The sequence below is a fragment of the Schistocerca gregaria genome, chromosome 1 (genome assembly GCF_023897955.1).
Source record: "Schistocerca gregaria isolate iqSchGreg1 chromosome 1, iqSchGreg1.2, whole genome shotgun sequence".
Lineage (NCBI taxonomy): Eukaryota > Metazoa > Arthropoda > Insecta > Orthoptera > Acrididae > Schistocerca > Schistocerca gregaria.
The window spans coordinates 570,072,909-570,093,932 of record NC_064920.1 but is presented as its reverse complement, the minus strand read 5'-3'; positions in this window follow the sequence as shown (position 1 = coordinate 570,093,932).

Below are 21,024 nucleotides of genomic sequence, written 5' to 3'. Positions count from 1 at the left end.
CCTAGAACTTAGAACTAGTGAAACCTAAATAACCTAAGAACAACACACACATCCATGTCCGAGGCAGGATTCGAACCTGCGGCCTTAGCGGTCTCGCGGTTCCAGACTGCAGCGCCTACAACCGCACGGCCACTTCGGCCGGCAGATAAAGAATGAAACGCGTTGACTGTCAAGAGGGCAAAAAGTGGAACTTTCAGTCACTACCGTAGCAGAATCTTACCTAAACATGTCATAGAACCCAGAGATATTCACGTCATATGTAAAGGCTGCCATGGAGTCCAAGATTAGAGTTCAGACGCTCCTGGATGAAAAAGAAGGGTAGCTACGCAAAATGAGAAATTCTAAATTCCGTTTTCTTGTCTTTCCGTACAAAGGAACCTACAGAAATACATCCCCAGCTGACTTGTCACACCGTTCCAAGGACTAGTATCAATGGCGTTAAGAAAGATCAAGAAACTGATAAAACTAAACAAAGTTCCTTAAACCGACGGAATCTCTTTCAGATTTTTCACAACATTTACGAGTGATTTAGCTTCCATTTTAACCATAATATACCATCGCTCCCTAGAGCAGAAAGCTTTTCCCACTGGTTCGAAAAAGACAAAATAGCAGCTATCTACAAGAGGGGTACAGTAAGTGATACACAAAACTATCGTTCTATTTCATTGTAGAGTCCTAGAACATATTGTGAGCTCTGAGAACATGAGGTATTTGGAACAGAATACGTCGGTCACGTAAAACTCAATTTCGGTTTTTCTTACATGTTGACATCTTGAAAGTCATGGATCAAGACAGTCTGGTAAGTACAATATTTCTTGATTTTCAAAAAGCACTGGATACAGCATCATACCAATAATTAATAACAAAAGTATGATTGTATGTTGTATCAAAGTTTGTGATTTGATTGTCTCTATGTAGGGAGGACGCAGTTACCTTTGATACAGAGTCAGTGACAGGCTTAAAGGTAACATCGGCACTGCTCCAGGGAAGTGGATTGGAACCTTTGATGTTCATGTTTTATATTAATTGTGTGACAGACAATATTAATGTTTTGCAGATGATGCTATTAGTGATGATGATGTATCCTCTAAAAAACTGCACCCATCTTCAGTCAGATTTGGAATAGGTTTCCAAGTGATGCAAAGACAGGAAATTTCATATGTTCAAAAATGAAAAAATATTCACTGAACAAAATGAAAAAAATATACATTAGCTACATTGTCAGTAGAGCACACTCTTATAAAGTACCTGATTAAAAAAAAATTGGGAATATGAAATGGAATAGTCACACAGCCTCAGTCGTAGATAAGGCATATTGCACACTTCGGTTCATACTAGGAAAATCCAGTGAGTCTACATTGCTTGTAAACCGTTTATGAACTCACAACTGGAACGTCAGCGACCTTGTATCGTAACCGGTTTGAGCCACACATAGACTATCTTGAGACCAGTACCGTCTCCACTGATGACACACGGAGTGAATATGCGCTGATGTAATTGCAAAAGGCATTTGTCGTCAACTGTTGTTGAGAGGTAGCTATGGGAGAAACTGAACAAGCTGCAAAGAAACTTATCAGATGAATAATAATTTTTGAATTTTCAAGTTTACGATGTGCTTTAATGTGATCGAGTGATAATAAATGTTTTCAGAAAAGAAACGAAAATGAAGAGGAAGTGGGTCTTTTTTCATGTAGCGTGGTTTGAAAAATACTAGGAGTTTAAACTGCAGGTGTTGATAACCTTTCATCCCATGTCCCAAGATGACAGGTATTGCGTCTATGACAGTGTACATGTGAGGTTGTTTTTAAGGATTGTAGCTAGAGACTAGGTACTGAAACTGTTTAAAGTTTATGCGTAAGCCTTTGACTATGATGACACATAGTTTACATCCAGAATTTTTACGAATTAAAAATTATTTGAGTGACCATTGCTTCAAGTCTACTGTCAAACCGAGCTATTTACCCTAACAGTAAAAATGTTTGATTCCAGATAGCTGTAATCTGTCTAGACACTGGTAGTTTTGATACTCCTTTGAATCTTTCAGTTATTTCTCCAGCCCACAATCGTTTCCTTTCCTCATTAAAGCGGAGCAATAACTCATATCTTAAATAATGACACAGCTGTCGACTAAGAGTCAAAGTATATTTTTAAACGGATATCGTTCTTTGTCATCGTGTTTGTCAAGAATATTGTTCATAGCTGGTACTCTGTCTCTTGAAAATAATTTGCAAAGCAGATAACATGCCAGACTGTAAGAAATACGATTAATTAGGCATTGTCCTTAGGAAACGATTAGTACATCGAAATCTCAATACTATACCGTTCTATCAATTTCATGAATGTCACTACTAAATCAGTCCAGCAATATTATCGAACGTTATAGACATGTCGTATTACCTCTCTTCTTATTCTGTTGTATTAGGTAAAACGAATTATATGCTTTATGACAATATTTAATACAGAAAATAATCAACATTTGAACTCTGGAATACTAATGAAACCCAGTTGTATAAAATATTAATTTTTCTGTTCGGACTACTGAGTTTTTCCAGTGCAGAATGTCATTCGAAAGATTCTGTCGTATAGTGTCTTTCTGGAAGCCTGTCGCTACTTCTTACCTAAAACAGACATTCCTGCAATGTATCTACATTTATTTCAGGGAGAAGAAATCCAACGCTCAGTAAGGTGTCAAGGCATTGGCTTTTTGTATGTCATCGATGTGCACATCAGAGAGAGAGAGCAAATTACGTTAATGTTAAAAAATCTTTGGTTTTTGCATCTGCACATTCTGATCGTTGATTGACGTATTCAGTAGTGGTGTGTTCACTTGTGATAGCATCTGTTAGATCAAGAAATAATGTAAAGGACAGCAAGGACGAGTCAGACAATTACATTAGAAAGCGAAGAGAATATATATTTTCCATAATGTTATTATTTGTGAAGAGAAGAAGTTTGAGGTGAGACTGCAGCACTGCGCAGCTAGGAATGATTTGTCCTCTAGTTAACTTGCTCCGAGCTCAGAGAAAGACCACCCCACTTCTCTGAGTCATGCATTAACATATTAATTGATTAATTTGTTTTGATAGTTATAAAAATTCTCTGTTAACATTGTACCCTTTTTAAATCATTATTCACTTTGTTACGCACAGTATTATTCACACCAACGTAATGGGTGAAGGTCAAGCGAAGTTACTCTCCACATCGCACTGTTTATCATTACTCATTACCACATGCAACAGTTTGAATACGTATCTAGAAACAGAAATATAGCTTAGCCAGTGCCTGCTCGCTATTTGCTGTTGAGCTTTGGGAAATCTGCAATGATGTCGTCAAGACGCGAGATTTGTGGAAATTTTGGTTAGGGCAAGACAATAGTTTTACTTCAGTTGAGCATTTAACGTAAAGACTAGTAGCATTCAGATCAGTTACAATTCAGATTAGTTTCTGTTTAGTGAAAGTTTAGCATACAGTTTTGAGTTGGATAACAGTTTGTGGGAACTTAGATTTTGGTAATACGTAGATTCTATAGAGTGGGAGATAAAGTTGGGCTAGATTTCATATTGGTACCAATGCAGTGGGAAGATTAAAACTCCTAGAGAAGGCGATATTGTCGTGTGTATCACTGCTTTAACAAAAATTACGTGGCATTAAAATTACTGGCAGGTAAGGATTAGGAAAGTTGCGGTTTCTCACATTGACTGTACATGTATCTTAAGGCTAATAATTAATTAAATTCTGAATTTAAAAAAATATGAGTCACAATATATGTTCAATCGCTTAATTTAGTAGTCAGTTACAGAAGAAATACTTGTCTTCGTGTTGCACGCATATAGAATTTCCTCCTTGACATCAATATTCATGCATAATACCTGTAAACCAAACAAATAGTATTGCTGCGAAGGATATTATTTCGAATGCGATATGTCGCGTCCGATTTGTTAAATATATTTCGTTGAACCTTCAATAAAAATATATCTAAAAATCATTCAGCTAAACGAAATCGTATCACCGATTTTCACGGATGCGCAACTGAAAATCGCAATGCGAACAGTTCATGTGAGAAGTGGTACCTCCTGGCAAATGTCCGGGAGAAAATTTAAAACGTGCCTGCCGAGAAAAGAGAACTGACGCTGTAACTGCTGTAAAACGACTACACTGTGTTGAATGTAGCGATGTTGTTTCAATAATATTTTTACATACTCATACCATACATTAAAGCAAATTCTACTTGAAAATGCATTCCATATCGAACTGAATTGATTATATATCAAAAAACTCAGTCTGCCACCATTTATCGTAAACAGTATAAAATCCTGAAATATCGGATCTTATTTTATATATCTAATGGTTACTGGTTCCTAGGATACATTAACTGCCCACAATCTGACTCCATCTTCATCTCTATTCTACACTGGAATTCGGAAGCCAGTGTTGAGCAAAAGTATCTTTTAGTTTGAATCAAACTAGTTCGTATAGAGAACTAGTGTTACCTCTGTATTAGATCTGTAAAACCCCAGGCAGTAAATATGAAGAAAGGATCAGCTCTGTCCTCACTTATCCAAACTTCCCCACTTGTCCAAATGTGGTATATTTAATAAGTGTGTCTAACTGTATACGTTGGTGCAATTGTGCAAGCCGGTGGGAAAGACAGGATACCCACCCACAAGTGACATGATCATGTCTAGAGATGCGCTGTAACAAAACTAAATTTCGGTAGCCTTGGTACCCAACATAAATGACTTAGGAAATAGTGGGATTATCATAGTATTAATAAAGAGAGAAAATGGGAGCCAACGACTTCCTTTAGTTTTTTTCTGTTTGTTTGTAGTTTCTTTTGCCCATTATTACAACCGCCCATCATTCAATGTTAGTCCATTGTGTATTTTCTATTCTATCAAAAATAAATTACATTTTGTAAGTAATATAAACTAGTTCATCACGTAAATTTTGCGATTTTATGTATTAAAAAGCTATTTTTTCTTTAATTAGAGTTTAGATGCACAAACATAAAAATATATTGTTGTTAGCTTGTACTTAGTAAAGCGTTGTTCATCATGAGTGAAGGCAAGACGTTCCTGTTATTATTGTAAACACAAAAGTTGTTTATGAATTAGAGAAACATATTTCATGTAAGTAAGGCCAAGTATTGAAGCCATGGTTGATATATTTTGCTTTCCCTGTTCTTTTATTTTCTTGTTGAGCAAATTGCGTTTTCTAGCGATATACGATAAGTCTTCTTTGTTACTACAGCATAACTCTGTTTCACACACAAATCAGCAATTATTGGATAAAAACTGATTTAAAAATTGGCGCTTTCGATTTGGCTATAAATACTGTTTATTCTTCACAAACAGGAGTAAAGCTATGTACAACAAAAATGTTCTGTTGGTTACCGGCCCTTTGTATATCTCCACTCAGTTTCTCGAAAATTCATCGCTTCCAATTTTTAGGGGAATTTAGTAAGACACTGATCGCCTGCATAAAGACAGCGATAGGTGTGAGGTAACGCTCGACGGGTATGCAGTACATCTGATGTACAGGTAACGAAAGTATGCCTCTAACTGACCAAAAGCTACAAGAAAGACTACGTTAGGCAAATTAAGGTAGTCTACGGAAGCTTACGGTAGTCTTACAACTCCATCATGCCAAATGGATCGAAAGTGCGGAAAGGCGATGAGCGTACCCTGAGTTGTCCTTGAGCGATAACAGATAGTAGGGAGTACCACATCAGATTTAGCACCAAGATGCGATGAGAAAGAAACCTGGCGTTCTACGGATCGGAGCGTGGAATGTCAGATCCCTTAATCGGGCAGGTAGGTTAGAAAATTTAAACAGGGAAATGGACAGGTTAAAGTTAGACATAGTGGGAATTAGTGAAGTTCGGTGGCAGGAGGAACAAGACCTCTGGTCAGGTGACTACAGGGTTATAAAAACAAAATCAAATAGGGGTAATGCAGGAGTAGGTTTAATAATGAATAGGAAAATAGGAATACGGGTAAGCTACTACAAAACAGCATAGTGAACGCATTATTATGGCCACGATAGATATGAAGCCCACTCCTACTACAGTGGTACAAGTTTATATGCCAACTAGCTCAGCAGATGACGAAGAAATTGAAGAAATGTATGATGAAATAAAATAAATTATTCAGATAGTGAAGGGAGATGAAAATTTAATAGTCATGGGTGACTAGAATTCGAGTGTAGGACAAGCGAGAGAAGGAAACGTAGTAGGTGGATATGGATTGGGGCTAAGAAATGAAAGAGGAAGCCGTCTGGTAGAATTTTGCACAGAGCACAACTTCGTCATAACTAACACTTGGTTTAAGAATCATGAAAGAAGGTTGTATACATGGAAGAACCCTGGAGACGCTAAAAGGAATCAGATAGATTATATAATGGTAAGACAGAGATTTAGGAACCAGCTTTTAAATTGTAAGACATTTCCAAGGGCAGATGTGGACTCTATCCACAATCTATTGATTATGAGCTGTCGATTAAAACTGAAGAAACTGCAAAAAGGTGGGAATTTAAGGAGATCGGACCTGGATACACTGAAAGAACCAGAGGTTGTACAGAGTTTCAGGGAGAGCATAAGGGAACAATTGTCAGGAATGGGAGAAAGAAATGCAGTACAAAAAGAATGGGTAGCTTTGAGGGATGAAGTAGTGAAGGCAGCAGAGGATTAAGTAGGTAAAAAGACTAGGGCTAGTAAAAATCCTTGGGTAACAGAAGAAATATTGAATTTCATTGATGAAAGGAGAAAATATAAAAATTCAATAAATGAAGCTGGCAAAAAGGAATACAAACGTCTCAAAAATGAGATCGACAGGAAGTGCAAAATGGCTATGCAGGGATGGCTAGAGGACAAATGTAAGGATGTATAGGCACATCTCACTAGGGGTAAGATAGGTACTGCCTACAGGAAAATTAAAGACACCTTTGGAGATAAGAGAACCACTTGTATGAACATCAAGAGCTCAGATGGAAACCAGTTCTAAGCAAAGAAGGGAAAGCAGAAAGGTGGAAGGAGTATATAGAGGGTCTATACAAGGACGATGTACTTCAGGACAATATTATAGAAATGGACGAGGTAGATGAAGATGAAATGGGAGATGCGATACTGCGTGAAGAGTTTGACAGAGCACTGAAAGACCTGAGTCGAAACAAAGTCCCCGGAGTAGACAACATTCCACTGGAACTACTGACGGCCTTGTGAGAGCCAGTCCTGACAGAACTCTACCATCTGGTGAGCAAGATGTATGAAACAGGCGAAATACCCTCAGACTTCAAGAAGAATATAATAATTCCAGTCCCAAAGAAAGCAGGTGTTGACAGATGTAAAAATTACCGAACAATCAGTTTAATAAGCCATAGCTACGAATTCTTTACAGACGAATGGAAAAACTAGTAGAAGTCGCCCTCGGGGAAGATCAGTTTGGATACCATAGAAATACTGGAACACGCGAAGCAATTCTGACCTTACGACTTATCTTAGAAGAAGGATTAAGGAAAGGCAAACCTACGTTTCTAGTATTTGTAGACTTACAGAAAGCTTTTGACAATGTTGACTGGAATACTGTCTTTTAAATTCTAAAGGTGGCAGGGGTAAAATACAGGGAGCGAAAGGCTATTTACAATTTGTACAGAAACCAGATGGCAGTTATAAGAGTCGAGGGGCATGAAACGGAAGCAGTGGTTGGGAAAGGAGCGAGACAGGGTTGTAGCCTCTCCCCGATGTTATTCAATCTGTATATTGAGCAAGCAGTAAAGGAAACAAAAGAAAAATTCGGAGAAGTATTAAAATCCATGGAGAAGAAATAACAACTTTGAGGTTCGCCGATGACATTGTAATTCTGTCAGAGACAGCAAGGGACTTGGAAGATCAGTTGAATGGAATGGTCAGTGTGTTGAGAGGAGTATCTAAGATGAACATCAACAAAAGCAAAACGAGAATAATGGAATGTAGTCGAATTAAGTCGGGTGATGCTGAGGGAATTAGATTAGGAAGTGAGACACTTAAAGTAGTAAAGGGGTTTTGCTATTGGGGGAGCAAAATAACATAGAGTATAGATTTAAATGTCAGGAAGTCGTTTCTGAAAGTATTTGTATGCAGTGTAGCTATGTATGGAAGTGAAACATGGACGATAAATAGTTTAGACAAGAAGAGAATAGAAGCTTTCGAAATGTGGTGCTACAGAAGAATGCTGAAGATTAGATGAGTAGATCACATAGCTAATGAGGAAGTACTGAATAGGATTGGGGAGAAGAGAAGTTTGTGGCACAACTTGACAAGAAGAAGGTATCCGTTGGTAGGACATGTTCTGAGGCATCAAGGGATCACCAATTTAGTATTGGAGGGCAGCGTGGAGAGTAAAAATCATAGAGGGAGACCAAGAGATGAATACACTGAGCAGATTCAGAAGGATGTAGGTTGCAGTAGGTACTGGGAGATGAAGAAGCTTGCACAGGATAGTGTAGCATGGAGAGCTGCGTCAAACCAGTTTTGGGACTGAAGACCAGCCTGTGTGCACACGAGTGGTTATTTCATTTAATTAAAATTGGGTAAAGGTTTAACTTTGCCTTGGGAAAACGTTTGTACTCAGCCTGGGATTGCTATCCAGACTGCGTACGCGGTTAGATGACTAGTGCTACACTTCAAATAAGAAAATACTCCGTAGTTTTATTTGAGTGGTGCCACCCATTTGAAATGAAGGAATGTGGAAAGACATATAGTCCATTGGTTTGTGAATATTATGGTTCTCAGAGGTTTCGAGATCTTTACTATAATTAATGGTTTCAGACTGACACTCGTATAGAGCTGATTGTGAAGAAGCATTTTGAGTTAATAAATTGAACTGCGATCCTGTAATTCATTGTGGCGTTATGGTAGTAGACTTTATATTGAATTTTAGGAGTCGCAGCATACGAGAAAGAAATTCAGTGTGTACCTCAAAGCAGAGTTAGCATATTTTAGGTCACCTGGCTATCTAGGGAAGAATCAAATGCAATTTGCTATCAGAATTTAAGTTTATTCTTTATAGTCCTCAATACGCATTCTTCCACACACTACAAATATGCAGTTAGTGTGTACGACGTAGTCATGTGTCGCCGAAGGTACTCCTTCTCGTTTTAAGAGAGATTTTGCTGCTTCACAGACACCTTCGAAGGACCGGCGCAGTGCACCATGCCGCCGTGGTTTACAACACTAGATTCGAATTCTGGACGACAACGGTTCCAATCCTCATACGAGTATCCAGATGTATATTTTCCACGGTTTCCCTGAATAGCATGACCTGATAATGGTATAGTAACTTTCAGGTCATGGCAGATTTCTGCATCCACCCTTCCGCTATCTGATCTTATACGCGGGACATTACGAGAAACCAGCCCATGATGTAAGAAGCAGTGGTTAGTGTCTTGACGGCCAGCTGGGTGGGCGAAGCGAGCGAGGTATTTGGGGAATTCAGGAGCAGCCGATGTTTGAACACCTGGATGCGAGGCTGTGGAGTAAGGCAATTGGCTGAAAGGGCAGAGACGATAGAATAGCAGCAAAGATGGACGAAATGAAGGATGAATATTATATGTTTTCAACGAAATTGCCTAACAGAGCCTTCAAACACGCTAAAAAAGGATTGGCTAGGTGCGAGTGGGGGTCGTGCACTGAGGGTTCCGTACAAACTTAATTATGAATACAGACTGTTTCTCCATTCCGGGAATGGAGAATGTCGACCATTTTTTCCTACTATCTGAATTGATAATGGCAAGTGTACCGGCCCCTGGATTCCGTGATTTTGGAGAATGTTTTAATTTCGACAATACAGGGTGTACATAAAGTTCATAACACTTTCATTTATTTTTTACACAAGAACTAAACATTGTTCAGATGTCATAGTTATTGCATTTAGAAGGCAAACTCTGAACGTTTTCCCTACAAACATTCGAAATGCCAACCATGAGTGGCCCGGTAATCGAATTCCTTCCATACCCGTCCCAGCATGGCGTCGTCGACTGTTGCAGTCGCCTCCCGTATTCTCTCCCGGAACTCTGCTACGTCATGAGCTAGAGGCGGTACATACACCAGATCTTTAATCGGTACCCACAGAAAAAAGTCGCACGGAGTGAGATCTGATGATATGGGTAGCCATTTCAAGAAACAGATGTCCCCTTCTGTAGCACGGCCGTTCCACTGATGCGGCAGCCCCGTGTTCAGGTACCCACGAACTTCACAATGAAAATGGGGTGGAGCCCCATCCTGCTGAAAGATGAAAGGAGAGTCCGATTGCATTTGAGGCATCAGCAATTGCTGCAACATGTCCAAGTCTGTCGTACACGCTCCACGTTCACTTCACTCACACTGGGACGTCCGCCTCTCTTTGCCGGGCACCAGCATCTCGTCGTAGCGAATTTGTTGTGCCAGTAGTAAATGGCCTTCCCTGTTGGTGGCTTCTTACCGTACTTGATTCTATACAGCCGTTGAACAGCTGTAGCACGCTTGTTGTTCTCGAACAACAACAGCCAGCCGGTGTGGCCGAGCGGTTCTAGGTGATTCAGTCTGGAACCGCGCCACCGCTACGGTCGCAGGTTCGAATCCTGCCTCTGGCATGGATGTGTGTGATGTCCTTAGGTTAGTTAGGTTTAAATAGTTCTATGGGACTGTTGACCTCCGATGTTAAGTCCAATAGTGCTCAGAGCCATTTGAACCATTTTAACACCAACACACAGAAAGCTCGCTCCACACCTCAACTCGTCAGATTTGCGACTAGCACTGCCTATCGGCAAATTACCAAACTACGCTGTTGCAGTATAAATGAAAAAAAAAATAACTTTCATGGTTTCTCTTCAAAATGACATATGTATCATATATGTACAATTTTGGTTCTTGTGCAATAAATAATGGGAAGTATTCCTGGACTACATGTACGCCCTGTGTAAATCAGAGATATTCACGCAGGAGACAGGCGACTATTATTATAACTATCAGTAGTCCTCCACTAAAGCTGACTGGATCACAATGGAGAAAGTGAAACACCTTTCAATAACAGGCTTTATCGCTCGAATGACGCAGTTAGAAATTTATACATCATCACATATCCAGGAGCGATTACTGTCCTAGTCTGCGAGTGTTTGTTTCAGATACATCTTAAAACGCCATATCATGTGCAGTAATCGCTTCTGGATATGTGATGGTGGATAAATTTCGATACGCGTAATATAAGCAATCAAAATATTCCTTGCCTGCGATCCAGTCGGCCGGAATGCAAAACTACTGTTTGTTGCTATTTCTAATTTGAATTTGGATAACAAATGAGAAAAAAACGCTTTCTTCGTATATACGAGAGAGATCGACAGGAAGTGCAAAATACCCAAGCAGGCATGGGTAGAGGACAAATATAAGGATGTAGAGGCCTATATCACTAGGGATAAAGTAGATACTGCCAAAAGGAAAATTAAAGAGACCTTTGGAGAATGGAAAACCACCTGTTCGAATATCAAGACCTCAGATGGAAAACCAGTTCTAAGCAAAGAGGTTCTTTGCTTAGAACTGGTTTTCCATCTGAGCTCTATATAAGGACGATGTGCTTGAGGGCAATATTATGGAAATGGAAGAGGATGTAGATGAAGATGAAATGGGAGATATGATACTGCGTGAAGAGTTTGACAAAGCATTGAAAGAAATAAGTCGAAACAAGGCTCCGGGAGTAGACAACATTTCATTAGAACTACTGAAAGCCTTGGGAGAACCAACCCTGACAAAATTCTACCACCTGGTGAGCAAGATGTATGAGACAGGCAAAATACCTTCAGACATCAAGAAGGATATAAATATTTCAATCCGAAAGAAAGCAGGTGTTGACAGATGTGAAAATTACCAAACAATCAGTTTAATAAGTCACGGCTGCAAAATACTAACGCGAATTCTTTACAGATGATTGGAAAAAATAGTAGAAGCCGACCTCGGGGAAGATCAGTTTGGAAGCCGTAGAAATATTGGAACACGTGAGGCGATACTGACCCTACGACTTATTTTAGAAGCTAGATTATGGAAAGGCAAACCTACATTTCGAGCATTTGTAGAGTTAGAGAAAGCTTTTGACAATCTTGACTGGAGAACTCTATTTCAAATTCTGAAGGTGGCAAGAGTAAAATACAGGGAGCGAAAGGCTATTTACAATATGTACAGAAATCAGATGGCAGTTGTAAGAGTCGAGGGACATCAAAGGGAAGCAGTGGTTGGGAAGGGAGTGAGACAGATTGTAGCCTGTCCCCGCTGTTATTCAATCTGTATATTGAGCAAGCAGTGAAGCAAACAAAAGAAAAACTCGGAGTAGGTATTAAATTCCACGGAGAAGAAGTAAAAACTTTGAGGTTCGCCGATGACATTGTAATTCTGACAGAGACAGCAAAGGACCTGGAAGAGCAGTTGAACGGATTGGACAGTGCCTTGAAAGGAGGATACAAGATAAACATCAACAAAAGCAAAACGAGGATAATGGAATGTAGTCGAATTAAGTCAGGTGATGCTGAGGGAATTAGATTAGGGAATGAGCACTTAAAGTAGTAAAAGAGTTTTGCTATTTGGAGAGCAAAATAACTAATGATGATCGAATTAGAGAGGATATAAAACGTAGTCTGGCAATGGCAAGGAAACCATTTCTGAAGAAGAGAAAATTGTTAACACCGAGTATAGATTCAAGGATCAGGAAGTCGTTTCTGAATGAATAAGTATGGAATGTAGCTATGTATGGATTTGAAACATGGACGACAAATAGTTTGCACCATAAGAGAATAGAAGCTTTCGAAATGTGGTGCTACAGAAGAATGCTGAAGATTAGATGGGTAGATCACATAACTAATGAGTAGGTATTGAATAGGATTGGGGAGAAGAGGAGTTTGTGGCACAACTTGACAAGAAGAAGGGACCGGTTGGTAGGACATGTTCTGAGGCATCAAGGGATCACCAATTTAGTATTGGAGGGCAGCGTGGAGGGTAAAAAAAAGTAGAGGGAGACCAAGAGATGAATACACTAAGCAGATTCAGAAGGATGTAGGTTGCAGTTGGTACTGGGAGATGATGAAGCTTGCACAGGATAGAGTAGCATAGAGAGCTGCATCAAACCAGTCTCAGGACTGAAGACAACAACAACTGAGGCGACTTAACTGGTGTAGTTTATTTTGTTTGGTGCCACGATTAAAACCCCAAATTAAATTCAGAGAACAACGTTAAATAAGTGCTCATCATCAGTTTCATATAACTCACGCAATGTAAGCAACGCACTCCAGAAAATTTGTCTCGAGGTACGACTATTAAGTGTATAGTATTGAACTGGAGTTTGGAGTCACATTTAATGCAGCGATGAGAGTCAATCGTGATGTAAGTAATACGTTTATAAGTAATGTTCGCCAATAATGGGTGTACGTGTGGGTGAAAGACTCTATGGGTATCCAAACTTGGCTTAGGTGGCACTAATCAAGGAGGGAAAAGAAACAAGATGAAACACGCATGATCTACACGTAGTTCGTGTTACACGACTCCTCTTGTGAAGCTTTGTGCGCACTATGATGCCTTGTCGACACTCTTTATACTGGACTCCTAGTGACAGATTTCTTTGCAGCGCCACGCAAAGAATCGTTTTCATATGTGCGTTTTAGTCAGGGAACGCAGGAAGAATAAAGCTGACTGATCTGCTGCGATGCTGAAAGAACTTATTGTACGTAAAAGAAACAAAGTTTCTGAAGTGCTCTATGTGATCAAAAAGTATCCGGACACCTCCAAAAACGTACGGTTTTCATATTAGGGGCATCGTGCTTCCACCTACTGTCAGGCACTCCGTATGAGCGAGCTCAGTAGTCATTAGACATCGTGAGAGAGCAGAATGGGGCACTTGGCGGATCTCACGGACTTCGAACGCGATCAGGTGATTGGGTGTCACTTGTGTCATACGTCTGTACGCTAGATGACACTGTAACGTCGTCAGGAGATTGAGTATCACTTGGGGCATATGCCTGTCCGCGAGATTTCCACATTCCTAAACATCCCTAGGTCCACTGTTTCCGATGTGATAGTGAAGTGGAAACTTCAAGGGACACGTACAGCACAAAAGCCTACAGGCCGGCATCGTCTGTTGAGTTACAGAGACCGCCGACAGTTGAAGTGGGTCGTAACGTGTAATAGACAGACATCTATCAAGACCGTCACATAGGAATTCCCAACAGCATCAGGACCCACTGCCAGTACTATGACAGTTAGGCGGGAGGTGACAAAACTTCTATTTCATGGTCGAGCGACTTATCACAAGGCACACATTACGCCGGTAAATAGCAAACGACGCCTTGTGTGGTGTAAGGAGTGTAAACATTGGAACATTGAACAGTGTAAAAACTTTGCGTGGAGTGACGAATCACGATACACAATGAGGCGATCCGATGGCAAGGAATGGGTATGGCGAAAGCCCAGTGAACCTTACCTGCCAGGGTGTGTAGCGCCAAGAGTACAATTCAGAGGCGATGCTGTTATGGTGTGGTCGTGTTTTCCATGGAGGTGGCTTGCACCCCTTGTTGTTTTGCGTGGCACTATCACAAAAGAGACCTACATTGCTGTTTTAAGCGCTTTCTTGCTTCCCACTGTTGAAGGGAATTCGGGGATGGCGACTGCATCTTCCAACACGATCGAGCACCTGTTTATAGTGCACGGCCTCTGGCGGAGTGGTTACACGACACTAACATCCCTCTAATGGACTGGCCTGTGCAGAAGCCTGTCCTGGTTCCTATAGAACACCTTTGGGATATTTTAGAACGTCGACTTCGTGCCAGGCCTCACCGACCTACATCGATACCTCTCCTCAGTGCATCAGTCGTGAAGAATGGTCTGGCATTACCCAAGGAACCTTCCAGCACCTGATTGAACGTATGCCTGCGAGAGCGGAAGGTGTCGTCAAGGCTGAGGGTGGGCCAACGCCATACTGAATTCCAGCATTACTGATGGAGTGCGCCACGAACTCGTAAGTTATTTTCAGCCTGGTGTCCGGATACTCTTGATCACATAGCATACGTTTTTGGAAAACATTTTACTTGAAGCACAAAACAAAACACCTCATATTTATGATCCGCATGTTGTTTCGCTATGCAGTTGATCCCAAACTACTGCAGGGAAACTATTGTTTAAAATTTTAGTTTAATTCAAATTTTAAGCCTCACATCACATCCTGATGATGTGGTGGTCATCTTTTCGTTATTGATCATATTTACTACAATACGTCAAAGTATAATAACTCGCTACCCATTGTTGGAAGGAGGTGCAGCGATGTAAGATTGCGAAATGTGATTGTTAATCTGAAGGATGCAGAAATTGGAAATTTGAGATTGTGGTCATATTTCAAAATGCGTCCCCAGACCATCTGCAGAAATATTTAGGAATCTTGTGTATTCATCCGTAAGGCATTTCTAAAGTACAATCGAGAAGATCGTACCCAAGTCTAAATCTCGTTCTCGCCAATGGAGATGCTTTTAACAGCCTTTTATATAATTTTAAAGAGTCCAGGTAAGTACTAATTTTGGCCCCAACATGCAGAGAATCGTGTTCTAGTCTGTGTTTGACTCAAGGAAAGCAGAAAGCATGAGACTGAGTCATTAGTTGCACTGATGAAAAACTTTCTTTACATAACCGACGTAAGGCTGTACACCATGCTGTGTTTTAATTCGGGCATAAATAATGTAAAAGAACAGATATTGGACTTGCATGTTTCTTCACTAGTCATTTGTTCTGAAACGATTTCACTCAAATGGGTACCACTTAGGTGACTTGATGTCCCGAACCCGTTCTGAAACTGGGGAAAGGGGAGCTGAAATGTAATGTGGATTCCGAGCCAAGTTTAGTTTCTGGCGCATCTATACATCAGTGGCAGGTGAATTCTAGCTTAAAAAGCAGAGAGAAAAAAACTGACTTGGCCATGTTGCGATCCTGAAGCCTTTTATATCCTAGCCTCCCGCTATACCATTTTCTGTTACCATCAAACCAGTTGTAAATGTGGTGAGTCTATAATAACTCAGTGGCCGCTGTTCGGTAGGTAGCAGTGGAATCGTTTTCACAACTAAATTTTAATTCGTAGTAATTCAGGCAATTTGAACGAAGCGTTTGTAAATTGAAACCTCCCTCATGAATCAGTACATATGTTAGTGAAGACCGATTACAATCTCTACCGCAGTTCCTGAGATTAGCCTGTACATACAGACGGATTCTAGGAGGCGACATTATGTTGCAAAACTGAATATGGGCATGCTATATGTACTTTGTCAACATATTTAGTACTATGTCGATATTTTAATGAAAGGTCGCAAAACGACAGCTATAATTTTCTCTGTACTCTAGTACTTTAAGTGTATGAATAAATACGAAGGGTGGTTATTATCGATGTGTATCTTGGCTTCAGTGATGTTTAGGGTAGGTAAGACATTTGGTCAGTGGAATTTAGTCCGGTTCTATTGTCTCGTGGATGAGTGTACTTTTGTCGCGAGTCTGTGCGCCGAGCAGCTAAGGGTGAAGTGAATTCTTTAGCATCATACTGGACCTGAAACACCTATTTTCACTAAACTTGGTCTTTGTAACTGTGCTTTCAATGATGACTACATGGACTTCAATTTTTTTGGGGAAGGGGGAGGGGGGGGATATGAGGCAGCTGTGAACTTTAATTATTTGCTGCAGGTAATATTTCTAATCGAGTGCTTTTCAGGACTTTTTCGCTTTTTTGCGGGGGTTAACCAGGATATCGAAAACTGCCCATACGGTCTTTGGATGTTTTCTGTTAATTTTCGTGGTTTACGGAACAGTTAAAAGAAATTCGGTCGCGCGCATTTCTGTATTCGGTGATCCGCTCGTACCAAATAAAATATCAATAATTATTTAATTGTTTTTTTAGTTTGATACTCAATTTAAATGAGGCCACCACTCACATAAATTTAAACAGCATGTGATAAGGAGTTATTTCGTTTTAACTGTAACTACTAATTTTGTTTCATCTACAGTATTAATCCTTCGATATGTATCCATTCGTTTACTTATTTATATATAATTTTGCTAATTAGCTTATTTAAAAAATTCAGCGGGAGCGTGGTCAACAACTGCGACATTAACGAGTAATGCAAACAAATTAGGTGGTGCATTGCCCACACAAATAGTGGCCAATAAAGACCACCGTTGTTCTTATACGCTTCGTCTGTAGCGACAACATCGTCGGCTGTACGACAAACCCTAACCCTAAGCTAATTTCTGTCGTCCTTTTACCTCCTCCCCAACATCGAACTTCATAAATTTTCGATGCTCATGGTTCTGCCCGAAACCTTAAGTCTCACACCCTATCGTATCTCTAGTTCTTGATAACCCTAGCAGCTGAAGCACCTATCAATACATTATAAAAAAACGAGACAAACATTATGGCATGAAATTTATTTAAATTAAAACTGAAGTTATTGCGTTCGTCCATTAAGTACTAGACTGCGATACTTTGGAAGCATCGTCAGAGTTCAGGCAAGATAATTCACATTATACTCCTCCACAAATTTATTACACAGAGTAGTGGAAACGTCCAAAGTCCTGCTCTCCCAGAAATCTGACAAACCACGCTCACAATGCTCATGCTATCGACCAATCAGCTTCAAGTCAATTTTCAGCAAATTCAGTGATAACACCATTACTCAATGAATCCAACAGTATGTTGGATCACACCAACCAATCCCCAAAATCTAGTATGCATTTCGTTCCAGTTATAAACTGATGTCCAATTTCATTACCTTACCCAGCTCATCCACCAACAACTTAATAAATCAGAATCCACGATATTTCTATTCTTTGACATCGTAAAGGTGTCTAAACACGTATGTTATTCTGGACTGCAAGTCAAGCTACAAAAATATGTATTCCCAGTCAACTACCTCCCTCTTACAGCTTCCTTCCGTCACCACGTCACAATCAACCACACTAGCTCGTGCATATTTCACCCACTGTGGGTCAACCCGATCCCCGGTTCGAAACCCCCCACAGCTTAAATTTGATTAATAATCAGCATTTGGCGGCCGAAGATTTCCGGCATAAGAAGTCACCCTCATTCTGCCAACTCCCTTGTCAAAGAGCCTGGAGGAGTGGACAGAGGTTCAGGGTACACTCTTGCCCTTGGAGTGGGAAAGTGTCCAAAGAGGCGGAAGAATCAGCAATGATCAACAGCACGAGAATGCAGAAGGCAATGTAAACCACTGCATAAAGGCACATAGCGTGTATTCACAGGACATGTGCCCTGTAAATGAAGAAGTCTCATGATGATCTCTCCACTGGCAAAGATTCCGGAATAGTCCCCCATTTGGATCTCCGGGAGGGTACTGCCAACGGAGGCGGTTACCATGATAAAAAAATTGAATATCAACGAAAGGATAACATTCTACGAGTCAGGGCGTGGAATATCATAAGGTTGAATGTAATAGAGAAGCTAGAAAATCTTAAAAGACAAATGCAAATGCTCAATCTGGATATAGCAGTGGTCGGCGAAGTTAAATGGAAAGAAGACAAGGATTTCTGGATGAATATAGGATAATATCATCAGCAGCAGAAACTGGTACAACGAGTGTAGTATACGTTATGAATACGAAGATAGGGTAGAGAGTGTATTACAGTAAACAGTTCAGCGGTAGGGTTGTTTTTGTCATAATCGACAGCAGACCAATATCGACAACGATAGCTCAGGATACATGCCGACGTCGCAAGCTGAAGATGAAGATATACAGAAAGTGTATGAGGATACTGAAAGGGTAATACAGTAAACAAAGGGAGATGAAAATCTAATAGGCATGGGGGGACTGGAATGCAGTTGTAGGAGAAGGAGTAGAAGAAAAGGTTACAGAAGAATATGGGCTAGGGACAAGGAATGAGAAAGTAGAGAGACTAATTAAGTTCTATAATAAATTTCATCTACTAATAGCGGATACTCTGTTCAAGAATCACAAGAGAAGGAGGTACACTTGGAAAAGACCGATTGATACGGTAAGATTTCAGTTAGATTACATCATGGTCCGACGGAGATTCTGAAATCACTGCACCATAAGGCGTACCCAGGAGCAGATATAGACAATACACAATGTAGTAGTGATGAAGAGTAGGATTCGGATTTGTCAGGAAGAATCAATACGAAAAGAAGTGGGATACAGAAGTACTACAGTATGACGAGACACGCTTGACATTCTCTAAGGCTATAGATAAGAAAGTAAGGAATAGCTCAGTAGGCAGTATTGTTGAAAAGGAGTGGACATCTCTAAAAAGGTCCATCACAGAAGTTGGAAAAAGAAACATAGATACAATGAAGTTAACTGCGAAGAAACCATGGGTAACAGAAGAAATACTTCAGTTGGTTGGTGAAAGAAGGAAGTACAAGAATATTCAGGGAAATTCAGGAATGCAGAAATACAAGTCGCTGAGGAAGGTAATAAATAGGAAATGCAGGTAAGCTAAGACGAAACGGCTGCATGAAAAATTTGAAGAGATTGAAAAAGAAATGATATCGGAAGGATTGACTCAGCATACAAGAAAGCCATAACAACCTTCGGTGTCACAAAATGCAAGGCTGGTAACATCAAGAGTCCAATGGAATCCACTATTAAATGCAGAGGAGATCGTGGATAGGCGGAAAAAGTACATTGAAGGTCTCTATGCAGGGGAAGATTTGTCAGATGTGATAGAATAAGAAACAGGAGTCTAATTAGCAAAGGTTAGTTGGTTGGGGGAAGAGACCAAACAGCGAGGTTATCGGTCTCATAGGGTTGGGGAAGGATGGGGAAGGAAGTCCTCCGTGCCCTATCAAAGGAAGCATCCCGGAATTTGGCTGGAGCGATTTAGGGAAATCACGGAAACCCTAAATCAGGATGGCCGGACGCGGGCTGAACCGTCGTCCTTCCGAATGCGAGTCCAGTGTGCTAACAACTGCGCCACCTCGCTCGGTGATTTAGTAAAGGTAGGGGTATCAGAATTTAAGAGAGCTTTGGAGAACTTAAAATCAAATATGATAACATTCCATCAGAATTTTTAAAATCATGGGGGGAAGTGGCAAGAAAATGGCTATTGGCGTCGGTGTGTAGAATATTTGAGTCTGGCGACATACGATCTGACATTGGAAAAGTATCGTCCACACAATTCAGATGACAGCAAGAGCTGACAAGTGCGATGATTATCAGTTTAACAGCTCATGCATCTAATTTGCTGAGAAGGATAATATACAGAAGAATGGAAAAGAAAATTGAGGGTGTGCTAGATGACGATCAGTTTGCTTCCTCTACGACTTTTATTTCTGCATTCCTGCAATTCCCTGAACATTTCGGGTACTTCCATCGTTCATCGATCAACTGAAGTATTTCTTCTATTACAGATGGTGTCATCGGAGTGTAAGGTAAATCCACGAGACTGGCCATTGTAACGTTGTGGTTGATATGGATGTAAGACTGAAGAAAAATCAAGACACGTTCGTAGGATTTGTAGACCTGGAAAAAGAGTTCGTCAGTGTAACATGGTGCAAGGTGTTCGTAGTTCTGAGAAAAATTGGAGTAAGCTATAAAGAGAGACGGGTAATACACAATATGTACAAGAGCCAAGAAGGAATAGTGAGAGTGGATGACCAAGAACGAAGTAAGACAGGGATGTAGCCTCCCCCCCCCCCCCCCCCCTACTGTTAAGTCCGTACATCGAAGAAACATTTATGGAAATAAAAGAGAGATTCGGGAGTGGATAAAAGAATATCAATGGTACGATTCGTTGATGACAGTGCTTTCCAGAGTACAGAATATGGATTGAGAGTAAATCGAAGAAAGGCGAAAAATATGAGAAGCAGCAGAAATGAGAACAATGAGTAACTTTCATTCGGGATTGATAGTCACGAAGTAGATGAGGTTAAGGAATTCTGCCATCTGGGCAGCAAAATAACCTATGACAAACGGAGCAAGGAGGACGTCAAAAGCAGACCAGTCCTGGCAAAAGGGGTATTTCTGGCCAAG